Source organism: Tenebrio molitor, chromosome 4 (assembly GCF_963966145.1).
Source record: "Tenebrio molitor chromosome 4, icTenMoli1.1, whole genome shotgun sequence".
NCBI classification, from domain to species: domain Eukaryota; kingdom Metazoa; phylum Arthropoda; class Insecta; order Coleoptera; family Tenebrionidae; genus Tenebrio; species Tenebrio molitor.
In genome coordinates this window covers 20,047,960-20,071,405 of record NC_091049.1, presented here as the reverse complement: position 1 = coordinate 20,071,405, position 23,446 = coordinate 20,047,960, and the positions used below count along the sequence as shown (strand labels likewise).

General features: G+C 35.6%; 1 long non-coding RNA gene across 2 annotated transcripts; it reads left to right on the top strand.

Annotated features, from left to right (window-relative positions):
* Positions 1-162: 162 nt before the first annotated feature.
* On the top strand, positions 163-9,430 carry LOC138128126 (uncharacterized). 2 transcript variants are annotated; one of them, XR_011158550.1, is made up of 3 exons: positions 163-426; positions 633-790; positions 887-9,430. It is a non-coding gene; the product is annotated as an uncharacterized lncRNA (long non-coding RNA). The 2 variants fall into 2 exon arrangements; XR_011158549.1 differs by having other exon boundaries at positions 874-9,430.
* Positions 9,431-23,446: the final 14,016 nt, after the last annotated feature.

The following is a 23,446-nucleotide window of genomic DNA, read 5'->3' as shown; positions in this document are numbered from 1 at the left end:
TACATACCTGCGCTGATTAAATGACATTATAAATGGGATCAAGTATTCAGCCTTATTAGTATTTTTGGTTGCGTACAAAATAAATACAGAAATAAGCCTTATGTGACTTGCCCTGTATATATTTTTTTTGTGATTAAAAATACTACATATTTCAATTTTGATTTATTTGATAAACTCGTAAAACGTATATTGGGGCCCGTATTTCTGATTTTAAATTTGAGGCTATTTCGGAGGCAAAATGGATGCCAGTATTGCCAGTTCGCTACTGATGTCTATGGTGTATCATAGAGATCACGAGATCAGTGCCGTTTGCCTTTGCCGTTCTTTCATCTAGGGACTTTAGGCCCGCGAGCACGTGTTTATTTATTTTGGTGCTGGTGTTCCTAGATCTGGTGTTCACACAGTGAGAATGGGACAAATGAAATTGTAAGTTTTCATATTTTGTTTATTATGTTCATTTTTGATAACGTTTTAAATTATAAAGGCAGTAGTTGCGTAATTGTACTAGTTTATTTGGTTCCGGCACTTCCGGCTAGAATTTACTGTTTGTGGATGTGCCATTTTTAGGTTATATTAACAAAATCGAATTTTCTGTTGAACGTGTGTATTATTTATGTTGTTGTATTTTACAGAAAGAACTGTGCCGATCAAAGGACCGTTGTGTGTGGTTTTCGAGAGATGAGTTATCGTTCAAGATTTGGTATTTTAATGCCAACGTTTTACAAAGGAAGTACCAGCTTAAGAGGTCACTCGAGAAGACTTGAAACAATTAGGAAGTCACCGCTAAATGGTAAGTTTTTAAGCGCTTGATTGTGGTTTTCTCAGAATGTGATAAATATGTTTAGTAAGTGGATATGTTTCTAATTATCGCAGGTCATTGTTCCAGTAATTATTGGAGCACATTGACAATAGTTGAATTAATTGACATGTCAGTTGTATCGTTTGTAAGAAACTACCATGCATTTGTGTAGTATAAGGTACCTTAATTTAATTTTCAAGAATAGGAAAGATTTACTCAATGAAAAGTGTTTTTTAAATATGACCCGAAGCCAAGGTTCGTAAAGCAGCAGCAGACTCTTATTTGTATACAAGGTTGCACTATTTGTGTTGGTGGGCAGTACCTATCTGTTGTGATCTGGCTCGCAGCCCCAACGGCCTCAAGACATTATTATGTGCATGAGAAAAACATGTTCGCAGAATCGTACAAACAAATAAAAACTTAATTGTATTGATGTTAATGATCTTCTAATTTCTTGGACTCTTTTCAATCCATTTTCTTAGCAAATAATTAAAATAAGAAGGGTAATAAACAATTGTCACTGTCAAAATCAAGTAAAAAACCTACTGTACCACCCTAAAATGTGCGCATATGGACCAGCTATACACCAAATCATAATTAAGGTTATGTTAAGAGTACAGATGTTAAGAGATTTTATGACTATTCAATTCACCTGTTATTTTTCAAATATTAACCAATAAAATAGCAGAAATTTACTTTCGTAGCCTAGCAACAGAAAATTCCAGCGAATATTCCATTAGTGAAAATATAACTGACTGTTTCCTTCCAAAAATTTAAGCCAATCAAAAAGCTCGAATATTTGAATTTTAGCCAATAGCGATCGAATTACAGCGATAATACTGCACTAGTGCAATTATCGATAATTTGCACTAGTGCTAAATTTTCGCGTAGTCCTAATTAAAAAATCATTACATTTATTTGTACTTACTTATCAGGTAAATTTTTCTCAGGAAATAGTCTGCCAAAATATCCTCTCGTGCATGTCAAATTGTCGATAATTTGACATGCACTCGGGATATTACTAGTGACTATTCCACTAGTGGTCGAGATGAATATTTTAAACAAACCTTGATTATTATTTTTATTCAAGGAAATTATTACTTTCTTACGAAGTTAACTGAACAATGAAATCATGTGTAATGCAGATTTGCGAACTAGCTTTGAAATTTTTTATTTCAATCATTGATTTGATTCAGAATATGTGAGGATTCGGAGGACATATCCCCGTATTTCTAAACCCACTTATGGCATTTTGAGCAGTTGCAGCCCTTTGAAAAGCCTGCCCAAATAATCGGACTGTCACTACCTTGCGGGGGTTCTTTCTTAACCAACATTTCACCTCTTGTTCATAGTAGCTGCTCAGAGGAAACATAAAAGAGACGTCTAAAGGCTGCAGGCAGTGTGTTGTATGTGGCGGCAGAACTAAAGTATGCACATGATTCTGTCGTGCAATTTCTAGCAACGAAATATTTTTTACATGGGTCATGTGACCATCAAGGATTAGTAATAGAGGACGTTCTTTCGACGGATTTGTAAATTGTATAAAATGGTTAATCCAGGTAGGAGCGAAAATTTCAGTTTGCATCCACCCAGAGGGATGGTAAATCGCAACCGTTTCGGGACGCAACCCCTCTTCAAAAGCTGGATTTCTCCTAACACGTGGAAACACAATTAACGGGGGTACAAACTGTCCAGCTGCATTACAGCATATTTCAGCAATGTAGTCCCCCTTGCAGCGAACGACAAAGATCCGATTTGCTTCTTCCCCTTGCGGGACAAAATTCGTGAGGGCTTGTTGGGAACTGTGGTCATTCCTGTTTCGTCACAATTATAAATGCAAGATGGTGTGAATTTGTATGTGTCCATAAGTTCTCCCAAAAGTTCAAAAATTTTTGCCACACTCACTCTATTATGGCTGTTGCATAGTAATAAAACTTTTGGGCGAGGTGTAGTTAAAGTTGCAGAATAATTCAGAATTCTTGGATCAGTCTAACACTGCAGCAGGTACCCTTTCGAGACCCGTCAGTCATAAAATTAGCATTTTACAAGAGCATTAAATCTTTTTCTTGGCAAATTTTAGATTTTCTTATTTCTTGTAGTTTGGGCGTATTTATCTGTGCACTTTAGTGGTTGAATCTCTTACTTGCAGAAAAATCTTTTGAAGAAAATAACGGACAATGATTAATACAAATGTAAAGGCTATAACTTTGACAGTGTCAAATTTTTCGTATTTCTGCTATCTTTAGCTAATAAACTTCAAACAACTGACACTATTCATCAAATTTTAACGCAATTATCATTGACGTCATTATCTAGTAACTTCACGTATCTTTGAACTATAGTCCAATTTTTACCCTTTTGAGGTGACGTCACGATTTCCTTCCTCGCTGTCTCTCTATTGAAACGACAAAAACAGAAAAAAACAAAATAGCAGTGTAATGGCGGACAAAAAATTTCGTCCACTGTCATTTCACTCGCATATGCTGTAAAGCGGCCTTTAGGAACGAATAACCTCACTTCACATGTTGACATGTGTCAATCAAATTGTGTCTATAGTTGACTCAAGTTGCAAAAAACCACTTTGCCTTTGCAACAACACTTTTATGGCATTAGTCATTTGAAATTACTTTAAAACTGTACTTATATGGAAAATATTCAATCCAAACTATGATTTTCTGGCCCCTTTGTGCCTTTATTTGGTTCAAAAATATTGAAAAAATGCTGTTGCAAATGACAAGTGGTTTTTCGCAACTTGAGTCAACTACTGGGTGCCCCAAAATTCGCGGAACAACTTAGCAGTACGTTGTTAAGTAGTCATTAAAATATCAGGTAAAAATATTTAAAAAAATCAATCTTCGTTTTTGTGGAAGATTTGGACCTATTCGTTACACTAAATGTGGCAACATTTAAAAACATTCCATGTATCCCAATAGTGTGCAAATATTTCATTTTTGTTGTATCCATGAGAGAGAAAAATAAAAACCATGTTGCCGTACGTTGTTTTAGGTAAAACGGACATAAAATTACTATTTGGAAATGCTGGAAATAATGAAGCAAATAATTGAAAACCTGATCACAATCGTTCAGAATTATTATGCCACTGGCTAGTAAAAGATAAATAGTCAAAACTTTTTTTTATATTTAAAATAAATGAGATCAAAGCTGCACCTTTTGAGTCTCCATATCTCCAAATTTAAGAGGTATAGAATTTTTTTATTATTTTTCTCATTATTTTCTAATATGAGTTGACATTGCTCCATTGATTTGTTTCGCGAATTTTAGGTCACCAGTATATGTACTTATGGGTGACAGTAATAAATTTCAAATTTTAATTTCCAAACGTCAATCATAACGACAATAAAGCTTAAAACTACACCAAATTTTTGTGAAATGACAGGAAAAAGATGGACGAAATTTTTTTGTCCAGAATAGTACGTTTATTTATTGCTGGTTACTTTGTGGTTATTTTATGTTCCTGTCAATTTGACAATTTTTAATTTCTTTCACTTATTACATTGATTACAAACAACCTTTCGAAGCAATTGTCAGAAAATTTCATAACATAAGTTATTAAAAATTATTTTAATCACAAACTTACCTCGTAAAGAACAAAAAATATCACAAAAACGAAATTAAGGACTTCAAAATAATTTTCAAAATAACATTTTTATTTTTTACATATTTCAAATACATTGTAAAGTTTATCAGACAGTTCACCAGGTTTTATATGGAGATGGCCCTTATTTAGGAATGGATATGCCTCCCATAAAAATCCTAAAATTTTCATCTTACTTAGCTTCAAACAATTGTTGTTTATTACTAATATATTTGTAGATTTAAATAGGATGTGCCGAGTTACGCAGTTTATCATAAAAGAAAGATTTTTTTGAAAGTACCTACCTACAAATAATCCCCATTGTTTTAATTGTTGTTTTTTTTTCAATGAACACCTCAAACCGTTTGTTCCTTTCACAGGTGTCGTGGTTTAAGCAGTTGCGGTTAAAAAAATCTATGAAACCTCTCACGTCAACCACACTTGATTTTTCAAGTTTCTCCCAATTGGCTTGAGCCTAAAAGATAACAATGACAATTTATTTTAAATTAATTCCCAACAATCAAAAATCACATTAACTTACTAAAGCTTTTTCCATAGTTTCATATTTTACCTGAACGACTTGGTTTTGACATTGTACTTTTAGTAGCTCTTTTTCTGTCTCTGTTTTGATTTTGTCTAGTTGTCTTTGTACTTTTAGTAGCTCTTTTTCATTAAAAAGTTTCCCTATAACCCCCTGTTCCTCAGTGAGTTTTGATAAAATTTGTTCGTACCATCGTGATCATTAAAAACGACTACACTATTAATTTGGCTGTGTAAATTGGAATGAATGTCATCGTGACAATTGGAAAATTCCTCAATTAAAAGATTTTCAAAAAACCATTCCGCAAACCCGAATACATGATGGTGGTACCATTAGAAACATTGCTGCCGAACTGGGTGTTAAGCACTAGCACTGTGTTGCGGGCGGGTTTATTTTCACGGATTTGAAAATTTTAAATATTGAGGTTGACAAACTTTGACAAATTCCGGTACGTTCACTCAGCCTAAATTTTCAAAAATCTCAGTGGCACCCCAAGTTAACTGTAGTCGTTTTTTATAATCACGATGGTACAGTCGTTGACCAAAATAAAATAGGACAAAGTGTTACCTTAGACAGTTTCACAATTCAAAGATTTGTCTAGTATAACTGAGGCGTATGTGTCTCAGATTGCAACTTGATTTGACTTGACGATTGATTTACAAAAAGTTAGGTTGTGTTTTTTCACTTGTCATCTCGTCACTGTCACTATGTTCAATTGAATGAGTGTGAGTTTTTGAAATATTATCGAGTGATGACACTTATCAGAATTGTTTTTTATTTTTTTTATTTTTGACACTTTTGTTTCCTAAGAGATGGATTTCGCAAAAATATCGAATTACACAATCGAAATTTACTTTGTCCTATTTTATTTTGGTCAACGACTGTACATCGTCTCTTCCTGAAAATACCTTATTTATTTGCAGTTATTGTTCATAAACAATTAAGGGGCTCGTCGAACAAAAGAACGTTGTATTCAACTCGTGCGTGTGTAAATTGGGCCTTTTTTGGCACTCGTGGGCCTTTAAAACGCCTTCGAAACTTGTGCCAAAAAAAGGCCCAATTTACACGCGAACTCATTATATTAACCATTATTACGACTGTCTCGTCGATATTTATAATTTTTATAATTTCCTTGAAGGTTTTTCGTTAATGTTTTTTGATCTATTCACGGAATTTCACATTCAAATTTTGATTGCATTTTGCCCAGACTCAGAAGGTTGAATTAAACCCCCAAACGATAAGTGTTTTATCCAATTTGGCAAACAGTCATGTAGTTTATAGGTAAAAGTACCAAGATGGGGTTATAAACAATTATAAAATATATGAAAAAACGTACAATTAATGTTTTTTTTTGAGGTGTCTTCTTTTTACATATTTTTCATGCGCCTCCAATTTCACAGGGTCCAATAAATTTTTATTGGGTGCATGTTTGGTTAAATATAAAAAATTTTGGTCCTTCCCTGCTATGACTAAATTCACGTGCCTAGTCCAAAAATTTACTATTGTCTTAATTAATAACACTGCTGTCAAATGTCCCAAATCATTATGCTCTATACAGTTTGAGGGAGTAAAATTTTCAAATTTAACTAAGATTGATTCCAATATTTTGTGTATGACCTCATATTTACAATATCGCGAAATTAAGTAAACCAAGCGTGTACATGCCTCAGAGGTAACGTAATATAAAAAACTGCCTGGTTGAGTCAAAAACCTGTTTTGGTTAAAGTTGCGAGCCTCAATTACTTCTATGGGTACATTACCAAGAGTACGTAACAGCACTTCTCTGCAAGTGATACACGTACTATGTTTTTTCAACAGTGTTTTGGCGATGTACCCAGCCAAATAAGCCAGTGTCGCTTTAGCCACTTGGCTTTTTTTGCAATGAAGTGGTAAATCAGGCAGAACCACCTCCACACAGGCTCCAATCTGCTGACACCGGCAATTACCTCTCCAGTTAAGAACGAACGTAAATTATCCAGAGCACCAACTGTGAAGTCTTTTTCACAATTGGCGCCTGTAGAATGCCGAGAAAAAAATTGTTAATCAAAAGAGATATGAAAGATGTCACGAAATGCGCCACATCAGGCAAGGCATTGTGACGATTATGGCTTCTGACACTCGAAAAAAAAAATTTCAGGCAATCCTGATTTATTGCTCTAGGCAAAATGTACTTTACCTTCTGCAGTAATTTATTTTTTAATTAATAAAACCTTTAATCGTCTTGCAGCAGATACCTTTACAACTTTTTTTTTCTTTGCGTTATGTAGGAATTGCTTTTATCCAAAACTCTTCATGGGGAGATGTTTCTGATATTCCTCGTTTCAGTGGTTGGTACACAGGCGTACATCTTCCATTTTGTCCAGCATATAAAATTGCTTGATGTGATCCCATCGGGCAATCTTCTTCAGACCGTTTTCCTCAAAGTGAAGGTCTTTTGTTAGCAAATTATTCCGAATCTCCTTAAATAAATGAGGAACATCATATAAGGGTATAACATCATCAGTTCCATTCGTTGTGAAACCACAAAATGTATTCTGTACCCCATTTTCAATGCACTTGTTATGGGTGTCTTTCAGTAGGGAATTTATTACAGCTTGGTTTGCTGAACCCTGGTCACAAACAGTGGCTACTACTTCCGAACCAATCTGTTTGCATTCTTTGATAATTTCTAGTAACAGTGGCTTAAGTTTTTGGGATTTTATGGGACCACTGCTAAAGTTGAAAGACACTGCCTGTTTCCACTGGCGGTGTATGCCTTTCACCATAAACACATTCTGTCACCATTACCAAAATCTTCCAAATTATCAGGCAGCCTTTTGATCAACTCACCTAACAGTCTTTTTATGTAATTAAAACATTTAAATTGTAAATTAAATTTATCTGCATTCTCTAATTTATTATTCTCTATGCCCTTTAAATATTCTATGCCGAAATCTGCTTCATTTTCCCTAACAAACGCCAACGGATTATCAAAAGATTTAATAATCAGATCATTGCCATTATTTAAAAATACTGGTTTCATATTTTTTGACGCTAGAAGGAAAATAAATTTAATTAAACTTCATCAATTAAACATCATTTTTTTGAAACAATAAGGTTAATTTATCCAATTCATAAACAATGGGATTTTTGATTTTTAAACAGTGGCTGCTCGTAGGCACAGAGATTAGGTGGGCACATCTTCAAATATATATGTACTCACCTTAAATTCTTACTTGTACACAAAATCAGCCCTTCTCTCTTTGGCGCGCACAAAAATGTCTATTACTTGATTATTGAAGTTTTTAATATTTTTGATCATTGTCTTTTCAATTGACAACATTGCCATAACACTAAGTCGATCGTATGACGTAGAGTTTCTTAAAAATGTTTTTACACGCTTTCAAGTAGAGAAGCACCTTTTCACTTTTTGCCGTATTCATCGGGGTGGTAGCGACAATAATGTTGCACGATTTATAAATTTCTGAAAATGGTCCTTTTAGTTAATTTTCTTCCAAAAATTTCAACACTGTGCAAACTCCGTCCATTGCGTTCATCTCTTTTGTATAGGGTATTCAGTTCTGTTCTTCATTTGCTGACATCGAAATAAGGGTAACATTGTGTAGCAGTTTGAAAATTGTGTTCATGAAAATTTGTTTTATATCCCGAACTGCAAATCTGTCTTTCAGTTGTGTTGTTATCACATCGCAAACTTCTTTTGCTGCGGTAACCCGATTTTCGGCTACTGTTTCTGTGTGTCGTGCTCGTTTCAAGTCTGCAAAAGAATTATTGCTACTGTTTATTTCGTTTATCAGTTCACTCAAATGGTCAATGCTTTGAATTGCTGACTGCATTGCAAAAAAATCGCAACATCTTGACCTGCTGCAACGGGTTTTAAACAGTTTATGGTTGGGGAGTGATACCCAGCTGTTAGGACGCAATAAAGCAATTGACTCTATTCTCACTTATTGCTAGAAGCACTTTAGACAGCTAATTTTAAATCCCTTTCCTTCTCTCTATTACCAACTTGTACGACGACATGAGTTGTTAAAGTTGACTGTCCATGACGTACAGGATTCAGAGATTTCATTTGTTTTTTATGCACATTGGATTTGGTGTGTTTCATAAGATCTGCTTTATGTACTCCTAAGTTTGTTTTGCAAACTTTGCAAAAAGCACCTTTTAACATACTTGAATCTGGTGCTTCAAATAACCATCCTAAAAATAAAGTAACACTTAAGGTATAAGATTATATGGCAGCACTAAAATTATCCCAATAATGGAAACCAATATTGGCGTTAAGATGGTTGTCTGGGGTCGTGCAGCTGCATCCCTTTTCCTTCGTTCAGGGCAGGGATTAAAAATTTGTGAAAGAACATGATTTTGATGTTTATTGTAAATTTTGTTATTGAAACGAAATTCCCTTTAGCACTTTGTGTCTTACAATCAGTAAAGATGATTTGTAATAGTATTGTATATTTAATAAATAAATATAATTTCGTGGGTACGCATTTGTTTTGAGACCGGCTCTGGAATTCACAACACAGAATTGCTTGAAGCATGATTTATGGTTGGGCTGACCGCCTACTGCAATTGCGACAAAAGGAACGTTTATCTCCGGCCAAATACTTTTAAAGGGCCATATAATCTTATACCTTAAGCGTTACTTTACATTAGATGTATAAATTTACATTTACAGAATAATTCGAATTACCTTTGACTCAATCTTCTTTTTCCCAAAGTTTGGAATATTTTCTCGTATACTTGGCGTAGTTTGGCATTTTGTATAATTACTTCTATTTATAAATTACAATAACAGCGGAGAAAGATTTAACACTATAACACTAATAACCAGTACCCACAGCAACACAAAATTCGTTTATATCATGTAATCAAAACAATACACAACAATTACACAATAGGAGCGAGAACACGACCGACAACTTCAACTTCTACTTTTAAATAAATACTGGAAGGCGCACTCGTCCCATAGAAAACTCCCCTACGGGTCGTTTTCTACACCTGGGACTCGTGCGCCAAATCAACCCTTATAAAAGTCGTTCTTTAATATACTATTATCCATCCCTGTCTACATGGAAGCGTTCATTTTGCAGAACCGTCTTTTTCAGAATGGAATTCCCACGATCTAATTTTGTCCAACATTCTATTCCAAAATATAATGCTGTTTTCTTTTTCTTTTTTGTTAAAGCTATTCTTAGCGGAAGAACAGCATGCTTTTTGGTAATGTTGCTACTATTGAAGCTGTCAAACAAATCATTTATATCGTGTAATAAATTCGGCGGTGTCGATTGCTTTGGAAGCAAGTCCGATATTTTGAACTATCATACTTTCAGTGGCAGCAGCCATTGCATTGCTCAAAGTTTTTGCGGCAATTGATACTTTCATCTTCATTAATTTGTATTTATTTATAAGAAGATAGCATTCCCTAATTTTTCTCAAAATTTGGAATCGTCGAATTTCGTCAAAACGGAACGCCGAAATTAAATGACAAAATTTGGTCACCTTGTTATCTCTCATTCTTAATTGTGTACCTTGCCAAGGCGTTCCTAATGGATTTAATTAAATGAAGCGTATCATACAGTGACACAATTTTCTGTTGGTTGACAGAAAAAAAAGGTTCTTCAGTATCATAGCTGCTTTCCTTTTTCCATAATTTTAGGCCTCCCCTGTTCGTGGGACCTTGATTACACACAGTTCAAGCAATTGTAATTCCTATTAACGGCAACTGCTCAATTACTTCACGAATTAGATAGCTTTAATCCTTACTTTTAATGCTATCTTTTGTAAAATAATATGCCACGGGCTGCTTCCAACCTGAATAAATGCTTTGAACCATAACTACTAACGCGTGGTTAGCAAAACTGTTTGTTCGCCCTAAGGTACTATTACGACCTAGAAGGTCGGCCACAAAACAATTCCGGGTTGTCCAGGTCAGGGAGCGGGACGAGAGAGATCATCACAAAAATTCGAGGAGAAAATGTTGATTTTCTGCCGATGCAGAGGCTTGCCTAAACACGGCACTACACATGGTGCGACTGTGGGGGTTGTGCGGTCCACTCCGAACTCGACGGGTGGTGTCCAAAAAAGTTGCACGTGGTTTAGTGGGGCCGAATGGTGGGTCTGAGCGACCGTACAGTCTATCTCTTTGGGGTGTTCTGGCAGCGTCCGCAACGTGGTGCGGAGCTCGTTGGGAGACGGACTCGCCCCTCTATCGCTGGTGCGGTGCTCCGGTGGGGGTTGCAACGAGGTAGTGGTGAATATGCGCGTTTTAACCTTTTGGAAAATTAACACGATAGTTTCCTCCAACCACAACTCGATTAGAACCTCTTGCCTTGGCAGCCGATGTGCGTTCAGGCACCCTCACCGAAAGGGTCGGATGTCGTTTCAAAAAACAAATGTTTGTCTCTTGACAAATACTCATCTTCCATTTTTATTGCATTTCTGCAAACATTCTCCCATTCGCTGGTACCAATGATGGCAAATTTTTCTTCTGCTGATTTACGCATATCGTCGAATTTGAACGTAACATTATGAGTAGCCACATAATTCTTCACCTGAGCCCAAATCTTTTCTATTGGATTCAATTCCGGATGGTATGGTGGCAAGCGAAGCACAGAATGGCCATGATGAGCCATCAATCTGTCAACTGCATGTAACTTATGCACTGGCCTATGCAATTTAATTTTAGCATATAACTCAGGTTTTGTTTCATACAATTCAAATGAAATCCCTCTCTCATTTAGCCATTCATTCATATTGGCTTTTTTCCAACTAGAAGTTGGGTTAGGTAGAACCGTCACATTATGATGCGAAACATTATCGATGATTAATACCGAATTGGGTTCTAAGTTACGTATTAATTTTTCATCCAGCCCATTCATATAGTTTCTATGGTTCATGTCATCATGATAGTCCCCAGTTTTATTCCCTGACTTAAAAGTTAAAAGTGCATTAGGAACGAAGCCCTGCGCGCCATCAGAGTGGAGAATTATTTATCTGTTAAATTTTATTAAAAATTATGTACAAATAATAGAGATAAAAGACGGGAAGGAAATTGTACTTGTCCAGAAGACTTTTTAGTAAAATAAAAAAATCTCCAACCACAACTCGGTTAAAACCTCTTGCCTTGGCAGGCGATGTGCGTTCAGGCACCCTCACCGAAAGGGTCGGATGTCGTTTCAAAAAACCATTGACCCAATTACTACCGGCCATCTGAGTATTTGTTGAAAATTAGTGCAGCTTATTATTCCTCTTAGCCAACTGATAAGCTAGCCCACACAGCTCTCTTCTATTTAAACCAAACAATCTCTCCATTAATTTTAAATAGGATACAAGTTCGTTCTGTTCCTGGTCAGTAAAAACCTTTGCAATTGGCCCCAATGAGCTTTTGATATTTCGAACGTCAGGAGCCCCTCGGAACTTTTTGACCTTCCGTTCCAAAGTGGTTTGGGGCACTCCAAATGCTATAGCTGCTCTTCTGTAGCCCAATTCGCCAGTTAAGACTACGCTTACGGCATTTTCTATTGATATCTCGGACCAGGAGCTCTTTGCGTTTTCCTCACATGCAGGTGTCCCAGAGTTGAGAAAAAGCTCCATAACTTTCACTTCATAATCTAAAAATTAATCGAAAATTGTAAATTTTGTGTGTGTGTTATTAAATTTGACAATTCATTCTCTTGTCAATATGTCAAAGTTTCTTACGAAACGATTTTAGATGTTGTAATATTGATATTATGAAATGAAAGGAAAAATAAAGTCACTTTAAGGCCTTCTAGTAACTTTATTGAAAAGTAATTAGCATGGATCTACATAGCAGATTCTAGATCATAGCAACCTCTGGCCGGATTTACTTGAAGGTCAATAAATCCAGCCTTATAATAAAAAAATATTTCAAAAATAATTACCCAAAATAAGTTGCGCTGTTTTTAAGTTTTTAAATTGCTTCTTCCCTTTCTTCCTTCCCAATTGTAAAGTTTGTAAACTTCGTCGTCCATTATTTTCGACATTGATCTTCTAATAAAATCACCTGAGTATTTAATCCGAACAAATTTAATCGACATACATCTCTCTTCATAATTTCTTCATCTTCTAAATAAAGTTCAAAATTGTCACGTCATCTGCAGACATTATGGGTAATTTGAGTCTCTTGAAGATAGACTCTACTTCATCAATAAGAACAGTACTTCCCGGAATGCTAACCAGTTTTTTTAATGTCGGAAACGTCTGTCAATAATTCGTTAAGTAGGTATTCCTCTCCCAACTGACTGCTTTTTTATTATTGTAACTAAGTGATCTGAAAAAAAAAATTCATAAACTATTATCACTAAACTAGAAGTTGGGTTAAGTGAACCGTCACATTATGATACGAAGCATAATCGATGGTTCATACCGAATTGGGTTCTAAGTTAGGTATTAATTTTTTATCCAGCCACTTCATATGTTCCTATGGTTCATGTCATCATGATAGTCCCCAGTTTTCTTCCTTTGAAAGTTAAAAGTGCATTAGGAACGAAGCTCTTCGCACCACCACAGTGGAGAATAATCAGTCGCTGACCTTTCCCAACAGGTGCTCTTAAGCACTTATCATTTCCATCATCCCAACCATACGGACCCGTATGAGAGCTATGTAAATATGTTTCATCATTGTAAACTATATTTCGTCCTTCTCTAAATTTTTTTAATTGTCGCAAAAAAAAAGAGTAGGTACGTTTCGATCTAATTTCGGGTTTTTTAATGAGGACCATTCTGTTGTCCTTGGTCTTTCCCCAGGTAAAACCTAGCTTTTTTACAACATTCCGAAACGTTGTTAGTTTACGTTCTAAACAAACACCTTCTTGTTTCACTGCATCAGAAATTGTCTGCATTGATGGTTTTCCTTTTTGAATAACTGTAAAGTTATAAATAACTCTCCTAACAGTTTCTTCTTCAAACTCATCAAGAGAATTCGTTGGACCCAGCTTTTTAATGGATTTTTTTTTGGTGAAACAAACTTGGTACCTGGAGGTTTTGAAGAACCTTCCTTGACGATGTAAATCGTTAATTAATTTTATCTATTATCTGCACGATTTATCTGTTTTTCTGTTAAAACTTTTATCTATATCCAGATAAATCATAGACAGTTTACAAATTATATAGATAATGCCCAGCACTGTATATGGACAAAGTCGTAAGTAAGAAAAATTCTTTCATTCAACTGTGATGGATTAGTTATGTAAAAGGTTTCATTTGCAAGAAGGGAAAACATTTTTTGGTTTACCCTATTATTGTCTATTATGACGCAAAAAACTTTAAAATTATGATTTTCAACCATTTTCATGGTTTCAATAACCACTTTATGAAGTTCTGACCCAGTCATTTTATTTGCAGGAACTAAACGCACAACTTCCTTGAAGTTGCAGAACGCTGAGGATATCATGAAAGTTTGAATTGTTTTTGCAAATTTTGATGCGTCGTTGCATCGTTTTCGGCAAATCCTGTAATATTTTTCGACTTATAATTAAAACCTTTTTTAACATAATATTTTATTCACCAAAAGGCATACATACAATTTTTTCGCACTCCTTTAATATGCAAGCTTGATGCAGTAAAGAGTTATTGTTTTTATTAACATCATTATCTTGAGTGACATTGAGATCAGCACTTTTAGCAGGTAAAATAAGAAAGTCTTTCATCCTTTGATTAAATTGAAACAGGTATATGCATGGACATACGTCCAAAATCTCAGGCTTCTTTGATCTAAATAATTGTTAATTGCACGGTATAACTGTATACTTATTATTTATTTTTGCATGTTCGGGAACCATGGCATTTAGAATTGTACTTGATTGTTCGCTCTTTTTTTCTAGTAGTTCACTTTCATTTTTGTCATTCCCACCTTGATTATCTTCATTATTGATGCTTTGTACCGTTTCCTCCCAAGTTTACTCCATTATCTAAGTTACCCTCTTGATTATCTTCATTTTATCTGCACTCATGACTTCTTCCAAGTCTTCTTCGCTTTCTAATATCATTTGGTAAATCTGCGTCTCCTAAACCATTTATATGCCTACGTAGCGTAGTACCAAACAGCTTCATATGGGCTTCTGCCGATTCCTCTATGAAATGATCCATTTTTTCTTGACTTATAAATCTCAATCTCTGCGATCATCTCATGTTGTTACAACAAGGTTTCAGCATATTTAAGAGTTACGACATTACGTTCTATTTGCTCTCTTATAAAATATATTTTATACTGAAATTAAGTAGTTTCCACACTGTATATACTTCGTTGCCAAAACACATCCAGGGGTCGCACTTTGATACGTTAAGCCTCTGTATGAAGATATCCTTATTTAGAAATTTTCTCTTACCGTGTTTTGACCAACAAGCATTTCCTTAGTAGTTTTCATGAAATGATACAAATTTATTCAAAAAAAAAAAAATGCATTTAGGATATCAACAGCCAAGATTTCATTATCATTTCACATTTTACCACATCTTGTATTTTTCGTCGGAGAAATGCGCTTTATTAGTGCTTATTCACAATGGACGTAAGCTTGACATAAGGCATAAGAAATTCATGATACATGCAATGGATATACTATTAATTTTTACGTAACTCATGAAAAGTGACCCCAGTGAACATTATTGTTGTGTACAAAAAGGCATGAAGCATCATATTCGAGTTATATGGACACCTAAATTATTTTCCAATTGCCCAAATTTACAAATTATTCTTAGGTATCTCTTATGTACGAGTATTTCTTTTGTCTTATGTCCACTGTGAATAAGCACTTATATTCAATTACGTTTTCTACTGTACCGAATCACTCTTTATTTTGTTGCTTCATCCAACATTAAATGCACACCAGCTTCTTTTCCCATCTCATCTCACACTTTATCACATGGCTGTGATGTTCCAACAGGGTTGCCAGATGTCTGCCGTTGGATGTCGCACTAGAACTGAGCAAATATCGCCCAAAATCGCAAATATCCCTAGAATTATTCAAAATCCAAAAATTTACTATTTTAAGATCATTTCCCACCTTTTTCACGAAAAATTCTCAAAAATTTATTGAAATAAAAATAAATAATAATAATAAATACATTTATTAAAAATATGTCAAAGTACCTAAACAAGTTTTTGGAAAGATTAGGATAAAATTCTTACATGACAAAAAATGTATAATACTTCATAATTATTACCTACTACTAGGTATAAGTATATTTTATATGTATAAAAATTATAAATAAATTATTTACAAAAAAAGAAATTACAACCTAATAGAATAAACATTAATGGGTAACATACTTACATACTACCAGAGATACTACCTATATATTTTATATGTATAATAATTAAAAATTACAGTATTACAACCAAATAAACATTAATTTTTATTGCCACAATACCACAATTTCTTCCAAAATTTCTTCATCTTTGGCATCAGCGCCGTAAACGTCTTTTGAATTAAATTTTTTAAACATTCCTTCAGTGGGAGAAAAATTTTTACAGCATATATTTTTTGAATAGAAATCTAATCTTAATCTTAAAATTGCCTCCAACATTTGAGTTTGCATTCGGTTTCTGCATTTAGGTTTAACAGCCGCCATTACCGAGAAAGCCCTTTCTACTACGGCATTGCTTGAAGGTAGTGATAAACAAGTTAAAACATATGTAGCCAATTCTGTGAAGACAAAATTGCCTCCAGCATCTTTAAATTGTAACACATTAGGCCAAAAAGAATAACTATTTTCAAGTATTGCATCATCATAAAATTGTGACCACTCCACTGTTGATAGTTTCTCCCACTGAAGTTCACATTTTGCGAGAGAATTGGAATCAAGAAAAATATCAGTGAAGGGAAGATCTTTTAGTTTTGGTCTGACTTTATTCAAGCAAATATTGGGACTTAAAAGTTGTAATGCTTTAAATAATTTTAAACTATCAGGTAACCTTTTGCACAATTCATTTAATAAAGACTTTAAATACCTGAAAGCTCTACCTTCAATGATATTTTTCTTGTCGGGGCTAAGTCCACAACTGTATAAATTTGTAAAATAATCCACTCCATAGTCACATTTATCAGGGCTTAAATATGCCAGTTCGTTATCAATATTATCTAATACAATATCTATATTATTATCAGATAGAAAATTAGGTTTCATAATTTTTTTAGCAATAACTACTATAGTGCTACATAAGTCGTTATATGCATGGCCAATGTTGACATTATTTTTTTGAAATATTATGTTCAAATTATTAATTTCAAACAATAACGGTTTTAAAATGAGCAAAAATAAATAATTTGAATCATCATTCAACATTTCACTTAAAATTCTAGCTGTGTAGCATTTTTCAGTGTTCACTATGTTGGAAAAATGTGTTTTCAACTCCAACCAATGTTCCAGAATAACTCTTATGACATTGTATCTGCAATAAAACCAATTAATATAATGACTGACGTTACATGTTTTAAAACATACCTAGATAACCATCTTGTTGGGGCCAGTTGTACAAACTGATGAAAAGACTGGTTTTCATTTATATTGATCAAATCCCATGTCTTTCTATAATCAATTTTCCTGTTTGAACTGTGCTGAAACCAACTAAAAATTTCGCGGCAGAGAAAGTCTATGTTAGCAGGGAGCTCCTCTGCTGCCTTGGAACTAGCATTATTTAAAGAATGACATACACATCTAACCAATTGTAGTCGATCATTGCTTTTTTTCAACAATGTGAATAGTGAATGATGTTTGCCACACAAATTGTTAGCTCCGTCTGTGCCTAAACCAATCATATTATTCAGATTTATTTTATTATTGACACAAAATTCGGTTATACACTCGTATAAAGTATCTGCAGTTGCATTTTCCAGGCTTAGTATACCCAAGAAGTTGGTTTTGATACTTTTTTCTACCTTGCTGTGATATTTCACACATATACATAGATATTTCACAGTTGACTTGTCTGTAGATTCATCTATGATAAATGAGAAAGGCACATCTTGAAGATCTTTCACTAGTTCTTCTAACAAACAAGGAGCGATAACATTTTTTATTAACCCTGCACATTTTGTCCGGTGTAATTTCAAATCGATTTTGTTTGTTTGTGATATCACTTCAGTTAGATGATCCACACTCCGAATAGATGTATGAGTCGCAATATAAGCAGCCAGTCTCAAATCTCTTTCTTTCTGTTCACTGGTTACATTTATTGCAACAAATGTATCCAAAGTTTTTCTAGCTGGATTAAGTCTTTGAAAATTTTGAATATGTTTATTTGTAGTGGAATGCTTTTTCAAATCTGCGTGATGCGCTCTCAAATCAATTTTGCAAACTTTGCAAAACGCTTCATTCAATGTAGAAGTATTTTCTGATTCTAATGCTTGTCTAAGCCATCCTATAACAAAAATTGTCAAGATTTTTTTTAAATTGTTTTTTATGTTGGTCACTTACCGCGAGCCCATTCTTCTTTTTCCCATGATTTCACGTACCTTTTCTTGTATTTACCCCATTTCCCCATATTTATTGTTTAACTCAACTCAAAAAAACACTAAACTAACTAACACACAATGAGAATAAATTTGTAGTTCTGTAGGTAAAATAGTTCACAATTCACGACACACAATCACACACAAAATAAAAGGAAAAAGACAAAAAAATAATTTTAACTATGCAATATATTAACGATGTTAACTATACAAAGTTTGAACGGTAAGTGTTTCGTTCCTTATCCTTCGTTCCTATCCTACAAATTTCAAATTTTTGACCCATATTGGGGGCAGTAAAACTAAAACATTCCAATGGTCAGACTTTCCAAACATCTGGTCACCTTTCAGCATCCTCCATCCGTTTCGTTCCTACAAAATTCAGATATTCGATTTTGGTTTTGGTCCATATTTCATAATTCATATTGGAGGGACCGGGGACCGAAACATTCCCGTGGTTGGATTTTCCAAACATCTGGTACCTATCTGGTAACCCTGTAGCATCCCTCAATGCGGCAATAAACCCAGGCCGTTCACACGCTTTCAACATTTTATTAGTCCTTGAATGTTTCGCAAGATGGTCTGAAGGCCAACAACCGAAATTTAAAATCGCAGGTAGCCCAAATGTGTCGCCCATCGCGAAGTCGAAAAAATGATGGCAAATAAAGAATTTGAGTAGCCCAATTTGCGATAAATCGCGGCATCTGGCAACCCTGTGTTCCAATAATATAAAAAGTTGAAAAAATTGGTGAACAGATCGAATTATAACCAACCGGTAGTATCTTCATGGAGGCATACGTAAGGGAAGTGTCGTACAGAAAGTACAGAACCAATATTGAAATGAAGTTGTTGTCGAACCATTTCCCAAACAAATTTTCATTTCCATTAAATCAAAAACTTTTATATAGGGCAAGTCACATAAGGCTTATTTCTGAATTTATTTTGTACGCAACCAAAAATACTAATGACGCAGACCACTTGATACCGTTTATAATGTGATTTAATTTAGTAATCAACGTAGGTATGTAATTTGGCTAAAAATGTCAAGATGACAGTTGATGAACTTAATTTTTGATTTCACTAATCAGAACAGGAAAACGTCATTTTGACATTTTTAGCTAAATTACATACCTACGTTGATTACTAAATTAAATCACATTATAAACGGTATCAAGTGGTCAGCGTCATTAGTATTTTTGGTTGCGCACAAAATAAATTCAGAAATAAACCTTATGTGACTTGCCCTGTATTAGTAGCGTGAGATGTTTTGCCCCGTGAACCCCGATTGTTCCATCTTCATAAACCTACCCATTTTCTATAGCCATCAGTTTTTCTTGTTGGGATGTTTTAAAAATTCCATGATGTTGGGGAGGTTTCAAAAGGTTCAGCAAACCTTTTTTTTTCATATTTGCAAAGTGTGTAATTCAAAAACATTCTGCTAATCCTGTGTTTTTAACGATTTTGCGGTGTGTTGGTTTTCTACCATGAGAATCAGGATGACGCGGCGATTGGTAAGGACGAACGTCCTGCACATGATTGTACAGTGTGTAGACAGAACCAATCACAAGTGTCATCTGTTTCAAAAATGTTGTGTTACAATGTTGTTGCCTAACTACCCAAGAGAATTGCAACATTTCTTAGAAAAATGTATAATGATAAAATCTGTCGATTCTTTCTACCACTTGATTATCAACCACATAGCGCAAGATGACTGACAATTGAGAACAACATGTAATATCTGATGTCTAATCGGCCCGTCACGAAAAAAATGTAGTTTTTGATCATTCACCTTGAATTACACTTTCCAAAACAAAGCAAATAGAATCCACAAGATCATTTTGAATGGTTTTTGAAGTTCCGAAGAAAACAGGTGCATCATCTACAAAAAGGTCCAATTTGTCAGTTCTTTAAAGCTTCCTTTGTTATCGGATCGATCGGTTTCATCATGTCCCCTTAATGGTAATTCTTGATAGCACAAGAAAATAGCGGCGTCAATCAATCTTTTTAATATTTCTCGATTTTCTTTAACTTTGTTGTTAAATGGCTGTAGTTATTGTAGTGTGCATTTTGAAGCGATTTAGTGGGGTGATTTCTATTTCGCGACTATTTGTAGTAGTTCTAAATTGTTGACTAATAATGTCTGGTGGAAATGTCGGTAAAGTTGAGAGCTGAACGGTTACCTGGTGCAATGAGTGGCTGGTAGATATGTTGCTGAGATATAGGATTTTCAGTCTTGGATTGTTGCACAAGATGCAGCTGTAGAATTTATGTGGCTGTTCGGCAATAAGTACAATTGAGCCGAGATTGAGAATAGTAAAGTTACCGACACTTTTCTTGTAGCAATACGGCTGTTGCACTAAGGCGATTTGAAAATTTTTGTCGTTCATGACCATGAGATAGTTGCCGTCTTATCTGAATTACCTTGATTTTACCCCATAATCGATATTTTCAAGATATTCGGCCAATTTTCTTTTGTAGATAGGGCAGTTTGGGTCACTCGCTCGATGGTTATGGTCCCTGAGTTTGGCGTTTATACAATTTTGGCATGACCAAATCTCTGGTATTTGAAGCAGTAAATGTGCCACCTGGCACTTTTTTTTGGTGCAATGAGTTCGTCCTGAAACAGAGAACTCCGGCCTTTTTTCAGGGACCGGAGTGTATTAGCATGTTTTATTGCTAAGTCAGTTGGGAGTAGTCCTGCGAGAATTCTGTGGATACCGAAATGTAGCCACTTGTAGATAATTGTTTGAGCTTCCAGCACACCCGAAAGGGTCCTTGAGGAGAATGATCAGTTTGCCTGCGTTCCAGGCGGTGGGAAAATAACCAAACTTCCAGCTCGCGTTGAAAATTCGGAGTCCGACCACGATCTTCTGCCTCTCGACGAGGTTTTTGTGAAGTCGCGGCTCTACCGAAAACGTCTAGTTTTTTTTCGGTGACTTCTTGCACTTCTTTCCGGCCAGGAATTTGCAGTCCCTCGTGCATTCGTCTTTTGTGCAGACTTCCACCATTCGAGAGAATTTTTTTTCTGTGTGACTGTTCGTCAGACAAGTATGACCGACCTAAACTCTATAAGAACCAATGCAGTTGGCCTTTCTATTTTTGTAGACTTACACATAAGATCAAATTGTTGCCAAACTAAATCTTTGTCAGCACTATCATCATAGTCAGATGCATTAATGTCATCATCTTTTGAATACGAACCTGAAGTGGATCCGGAGGGCTCATTGTGTTGGCGTTCTTCATTTATTAAATTTCGTCCTGATTTTTCTTTTACTTTTTGTCAATCGTTTTCAGAACCAAATGCGCTCTCTTTAAATCTAGGATCCATAAAAGCAGTTTTTGCAATAGTTTCATTAAATTCAAGGTTCACAAACCTTTTTGCAATATCTTCCAACATTTTATTAATTAGTATTTGGGCTGGTGAAGTACTTGAATTATTTATAAATTTATCCAACACTAATTTCAATTCTCTAACAATATTCCGTGGTGGATGCATGTAGTCTAGGGTGAGGCGGACGTGCCTCAACTAGGGGTCGCCGAAGATGACGTCGTCGAAATTCTTTCTTTTTTTGTCTGTTTCGATGCTGAGTCCTTCTAGTTCTAGTGCTTTTGTTGTTGGTGTGGGGAGTTGGTGGTGCTTGATTAGTCGATTTATTATTATGGCTGTGCCTGCTCCTTTTTGGTTTTCTGCTCTGTCGTTTCTGTTGATTTATTGGTTGGGTAGTTTGAACTTGTAGTGAGGTTCTAGGTGCGTTTCTTGTACTAGTACTGCGTCTATTTTGTGTTTTTGTATGAAGTGTTCTAGTTCTTGTTGTTTATGGCGTTTGCATTCCAGTAGGCTATTTTGATTGTGTTTTTCTTTATTCTCTGCCGTATTTGCGATGTGGTGTTTATTCCTGGTTTGGTTTTATTGTTCATTAATTGTTTGGATTAGTTCGCTCGTTGTTGTAATGAAATCAATTTTTTGTTGTATTGTGGGTTTTGTTTTTGAAAATTGGATGAGCAGTTTGCCGATTAGTTATGCTATTTGATCTGTTTTGTTTTGTGTTTTTTTTTGGGTTTCGTTGTGTTTCGGGCTGAGTTTTCCGTTTTCTGATTTTGGTGTTTGGGTTTGGTTTGGTGTGTTTATTTGCGGCTCTTGTTCTTGTTTTGTTTGGTACCAGACGTTTGTGGGTTTGGGAGTTTCTGTTTTTTTTTTGCTTGTGTGGGGTGGTATTTGCATCCTGTGAAGTTGGCGGGGTGAGGGCCTCCACAGTTTGCACACTTCGCGTCGATTGTTTTCACTTTGGTGCAGATGTGGGTGGAGTGTTCGCCTGCGCATTTGGAGCATTTGAATTTCGCCTTGCAGCCTGTTTGTGTGTGACCGGATAGTTGACATCTATGGCACTGTAGTGAACGTGTTTCTACTTTTATATGTTTCTGCTGTGACTGCTAGATTGCAGCAGTGTGTGATTTGGTATATACTTCTGAAGTCTGTGTATCGGGTCATTCCGGACGCCACATTCCCTGCACTCATCTGTTTCCGACTTCCCGATCCTTGTGGAGGTGACACATAAAGTTTCCATGGCCCGTCAGTACCTGTGAACTTCCACCGGTGAATTCTTTCCGCGGGGTTTCGTAGACGACTGGGAAGAACTCGTATGTGATCCTGCCCTTTTCTGAGTGCTCCCATCTATGTTGCCAGAAATCCAGCGTCACCAACTCCAGGTACTGTCGCAGATGTTGAGGACTGTCAAAGTCTTCTCTCGGTATCTATAAGTGTAGATAGGGGTGAGTTCCTTTCTTATTGAGTGGTTCTGCGAGCTCTGAAGGGGGGTTGGCGATTTTAACAGGTGGGACGGGGGTTTGGTCGGTCTCGCATGTGAAGAAACGTCCGTACATTTCGACGCCGTCGATGAGCATTGCGTCGACGGTGCCTTTGTCAGTTGTCAATACCCTGATAAATGACGGTTCGTTTTCCTGGAGATGATTCTCGAGGCCTTTTTTACCGAGAGCGAGGGGCAGAGGGTGGCTATCTTCTCTGGGGAGATATCTTGGGGTAC